General features: G+C 38.2%; 1 long non-coding RNA gene across 1 annotated transcript in view; it reads right to left on the minus strand.

Moving 5' to 3' along the window:
- Positions 1-3505, minus strand: part of LOC144640959 (uncharacterized) — a 4061-nt gene extending 556 nt beyond the window's left edge. The window contains exon 1 of the long non-coding RNA XR_013568465.1: positions 3303-3505. This is a non-coding gene — a long non-coding RNA (uncharacterized LOC144640959). The remainder of the gene's footprint in view (positions 1-3302) is intronic.
- Between the last annotated feature and the right edge of the window lie 2052 nt (positions 3506-5557).

A 5557-nucleotide genomic window follows, 5' to 3' on the forward strand; every position in this document is an offset into this window, starting at 1 on the left:
TGATTATTAATCGGGCGTGGCCGATTTATAGTTTACCCTTTGGTCGTCCTAGACGATAGTCTCCTGTCGGCTAAAAATGACGGGGATAGCCTGGGCCAATCGGTTTCATTTCAGTTTTGACAGTAAATCGTTGTAGGAACACTGGGTCGACTTTTGGGCTAATCTGCAATCTGGTTCTCTTCTTTGCTTCGGCGGGAGGACAGAGAAAAAAGCTTAAGGGGTAAAGTACTAATAATCACCATTGTGAAACTGTAGTTGCTTTGACAAGTTAAAGCTGTTTTTGTAAATAAAAGGGGTAACGTCATTCATGTCACGCAATGTTTTTGTGCAAACTAGACGCTTTGCTGGTTTCTACAAATAGCAGTGTGATCTGGCGGTACATTTTTTTGAGGCGGACTCCACTTTAAAACTATTTTTTATATATTTAGCAAGAAGTATGTCGATTTTCATTTCCGCACAGTTGGGCGTCAAAGTCGCCTGTCACAAAGAGTAGAATGTTTGCACAACGTGGTTTGGATATATTTTAGATTTGACTAGTGACGTTAGTAAGACACTTCTCAAGACGTCAGCAAAACATTGGCAATGTACAGTATTGGTGTGAACTTGAATGGAATTTTTTACGAGATCAGTAAAGCTATCGAATGAAAAGATGACTTGAAAATGAAAACTTCGAATAATTATAATTAAATACCAATTGAATTTTAGATGAGGAATTCCGGAAGTGACATCTGTGTTCAAAATAGGAATTTTTGTAAAACTTAAAGTTCCGAAAAAAAGACCACATGTTTTGTAAAAATCACAGACAAACATGATCAGGGAAACAAAACAGGCCAATGGGTTTTATTCACGAAAATACAACTTTCTTAAGAAAGAGTTTGTAAACAAGACAATGGAATCGAATTACATTTCACACGAAATTTGCATACATTTGAACTTGCAAAAAAGAAGTATCTCTGCCGAGACATAATAGCGAGACCTTACATTAATAATTATTGTATTCTGATCTGATTGTTATTTTTTATGCATTAACTATTTGAAAGTGGTTCTCATCGATGAAAACAAAACGGTTTTTCATTCACTGCTTGAAGTATAGACGTGAAAACATTCGCTTAAGCAAATTACATTCTGCACGAAATATTTTGTATCCATTTGTCCCGAAACTTTGAGGAAATTGAAATCTTTGTGGACAGTACTGCATAAAAGCAGTTCATAGAATTGAATAAAAAGATAAGAACCATATTGATAAAAGAAATTTTAAAACTTTATTTTGGCTCATTTTGACGAAATTTAGGATTTTCAAAGACTGCCAGTAAACGGCTGTATCTTGTCTGTCTCTAACGATTTTGCTACGGTTTCGAACGAGCTAATTTTTCAACATGATATCATGGTAACGGGCAGAAGTCGGTTCGTTCTGAATTTTTCAATACGGTATATACAGACCCTCTGTACAGTAAAAAACGTTTTGGGAACAAACCATTGTGAACTTATTTTCTATGTTGATCAGTAAAAATCCTAAGTACGACATGGGGTTTGTTATCAAGTTTGTTAGCACGTTAATACTGCAAGGTGTATAACCTCAGAGAATTATTATCAAGTGTGTTTTGTTTTATTAGCGGTTTATACTCTAAGGTCTTGGTATGGGAGATCAAAATTAAGGCAAATTTCTGTTATTATCTGATTGCTTGGCACAGATTAGTACGATACTGAATTGGTTAGGAAATGTAAACAAACATTAAATTGAATGAGAGTAGAAAGGGAGGGACAGGTGGGGGTGAAAGGCTAAGGAGATGGAAAGGGATGGAGAATTAAAATCCATGCTTGGTTATATCACGCAACCTTTGACTTCTGTTGTTTTCTCACAAGAACAAAACTTAAGGTGGGGTTCTACCTGAATTTGAATGGAACTTTAAGAGATTTAGAGAAGGGATTGAAGAAAAGAATGGAAACACTTCCAAACAGTTGACCCCCTCGCAAGAGCACTCCGGGTTGTCAGGAGACTGTTTGTGTCCGTCCACCAATTTTTAACTTCAAATTCACATTTTAAAATCACATTAAATCTCCAATATTTCTTATTTGTCTAAATTTTACTAATCCTTTGAGAAAAACTATCGCCTCCCAGACATCCCCCAAAATCGTCCAAAAATTAACAAAATACTGCAAAACAAATATATATGGGATAAGTAAAGCTTTTTTGGATTCCTTGAAACGCGGCTGAAATGGTTTTCAGTGTTTTCCAGCCCTTATACTTTGGGTCAGTACTACTATTCTTCACCAGTTGCTATAACAGTAATGGTATGAAACAAATACCTAATCATTGGTCAATAAGTTGTGATCATTTTCTTGACAATAGTAGTTACCTGATTAGGAGTTGTATACTGTTCCATTAAAGTGTAAGGGCTGGAAAATACTGAAATGCGTCAGCCACCTAAAGCGTTGGAAAAATTGGTCTTCAGGTAAAAACCCCGCCTTTATTAAGTATTGCGAAAAGGCTGCACTTTGCTGAGTGTTACGAATTTATATTTTCTAGACGTCTAGTTCAATCGTTTATTTGTATTGTGCGAAAGATATTTTTATAAATTGAGACCATTATGTCATTAAGTAATAATGCAATCTTGAAAACATTCCAGATTTTCATTATTAAATAGAAACACGAAAAATTCAAATTTGGGAAAACAAGCCTGTCAAAATGACGTTGCCATGGTGATTTCAAGTTACTGGCACAATAACTAATCCTACCAAATTATTGCGAGATAAATTTTAGATAAACGCGCAAAGTTTGGCAGCGTTTGGTTGAATCTTGAAAAAGTTATAAGCGTCCAAAGTCAGCGCGGGCCTCAAAAGCCCCCCCCCCCCCCCCCCGGCCCCGGCCTGAATAGGTTTAAGTGACTGTTTTTCCAGTGATTTTTATTGTACTGTACCCTGCCTTTCAAGTCAAAACAGATAGCTAATTATTAAGCGCCCGATTTTAAGCTTCTCAAGCTTCTCAAGCTTCTTTTTATTTAACAAATTGTCACGATGCCTATACATGGTCAGGATTTCCTTGTTATCCGTGATCCGCACAGTTTATCTGGCTGAAAAATGTTTTTTTTTTGTACTTGACCATTTCTTGAATAGTAAAACAATTAATACTCACAATTTTGGAGAACATCGCCTGATTTTAGCCAACTCGGCCTTCGGCCTTGTCGGCTTCGTATCAGGTGATTTCCGCGCGATTTCGGAGGAAAATTAATAAATATTTTCGCACAACATGGAGGTTTAATATTGCTAACAACAAGACAAGGTTATTTATAAAAAATTCTTACCAGCATTTTCCGCATGCTTTTTGGCAGCCTTTGGCATAGAACGCTCGGCTGCATAAACGATTGCGATTTCTCTTTTTAACCAGAAAACATGCTCGTGAGCCAAACCTGTTACCACACGAACGGCCCTCTCGGATTACTGCGAAATAAATTAACAGAGAGGTATTAAACTCTTATGTTAATTATCGTAAGCAAGTTCTTAAAAAAACAAAACGTTTTCGACTCGAAGGTCATCATCATGTTAATTATCGTAAGCAAGTAGTACACTGATGATGACCTTCGAGTCGAAAACGTTTTGTTTTTTTAAGAACTTTATAACTTTTATCTCTTTTTAGCCTTTTTAAAATTATTTTATGAGCAACATTATGACAACAATTATATAATTAAATATGCAATATCACGCAAATAGTTTGGCTCGGATTGAGTCCGGATTGGACATTTAAAGATGGTGACAATTCTCTGTTTAATAGCATTTCATGCACCAAACAATTAAACTTATTATTGCACTTCTTGAGGACATGAAACTATCAAGGTCTTCATTCGGGACATACAGTGTCTGTCTGTATAATGCTTGCCAATGGAAGATGTTTTCTGGTTTTGTTGTTCTTCTTCTTCTGGTTTAAATGCCTCAGCGTATATCCTGCTGGTTTACAAAAGCCGATTTTTTTCTCTTGTACTTTAAGCTTTTGTTGGATCTTTGATGCTTACAAAAACTGGTTGAATGACTGTGCCCGTTTTCTGGCTAAGATCTTTGAGTTGTTTCCGTACAAAATCTGCAGAATACTGATCTTTAAGGGTAGTACTATTCGAACTGTTGGACTCTCACCAGGGGAAGGTATTGGTGGCCGATCTTCGGTCTTTGAACGAACAAAACATCTGACGGTTGTATTGATGAGCTGTTGCGAATATTTCAGCCGGGAGAAAAGTGCTTTTAATCGGTCACATTCTTCCACCAACAAGACGATAAGCGGTAGGCCCGATCCAGCATGGTTTTTAACAGCCCTCGTTTATAACGGATATCGACTTGACTCTGGTAGTGGAGCAATAGTCCCGTGTTCGTAGGTTTCATGTAAACCTTGGTCTCGATTTTAGTGGCTCTGTTCAGCAGTTGCATACCAAGAAAGGAAAGCACTCCGTTGTTCTCTGTTTCCATGGTGAATTTTACTGATTGGTGGCAGTTGTTAAGGGCCTGAAGAAAAGAAGCAACTGATGCTGGGTCTGGCATGATGGTTACACATGGCGATACCATCGGTCTGTTCATACAATTGCCCATTGAATTGGAACAGCTGGTCTTTGATGGATGCTCTACGAAGTCCGTTCTGCTGAGGTTCAAGTGGTGTGTTTCATTGAACCAGTTGTTTGTAAACGCTTTGTCAGCGGGTATCTGTATGGTTTCCTCCAGGGGTACATTGGTAAACAGTGAGGAAACATCATACGACACTACAATATCGGTATCGTTGATCTTTAACTCGCGAATTTCGTTTGCAACTCAGAAGTGTCAGTTATTGTGTACTGGTTATAGGAAGGAGGCTGAAGTTTCTCCTCTAACCATTTCGCCAATCCGTAATTGTACGTTTGTGTGGCAGATAAGATGGGGCACATAGCCAGACGTTCTTTCTGCATCTTAGACAAACCATATACAAGCGCGTAGCTGAGGTTTTTGGAAGGGTGTTCGTATCGACAGCAATATTTATTAAGGGGGGTTATTAAATACGAGCGCAGAAGGCGCGAGCCTCTAGGGGGGTGTGGGGGCATGTCCCCCCAGAATATTTTGAAATCTAGAGGCCCGGAATGGCTATTTTGAGCATTGTGCACGTCAATATTTCACTCGATGCATGGAGTGTAAAATAACAGGTATTTTTAGTCATAAAAACAATATTTCCGGCGTTTTGTTAACTTGATACATTCATACATACATACCGGCTTAGTACACTAAACGTTTTACAAAAGCTTGACGTATGCTGCAAAGGCATCTCAGGGTAAAAGGTTAAGCCCCCCATCTCCCGGCGATGGGATTATTTTGACTACATATAATACTAGGTCACTAGGATCCATTCTCCTAACAATTTAATACTTGCCCGATACTTTTAGCGTTTTCTTGCAGGGTAATTTAAAAGCTGCAACACTCAAAGTTTGTTTTCCATTCCCCCACTATTTGCTAAAACCTGAAAATCAACAGTTTGTGTTTTCAGTCCTCCATTATTGACCTCCAAAGGGGGTTCGTTCGAACCCCTCGAACCCCCCTTCCTACGCGCCTG

Source organism: Oculina patagonica, unplaced genomic scaffold (genome assembly GCF_052425735.1).
Source record: "Oculina patagonica isolate OP01 unplaced genomic scaffold, crgOcupat unplaced588, whole genome shotgun sequence".
Classification (NCBI taxonomy): domain Eukaryota; kingdom Metazoa; phylum Cnidaria; class Anthozoa; order Scleractinia; family Oculinidae; genus Oculina; species Oculina patagonica.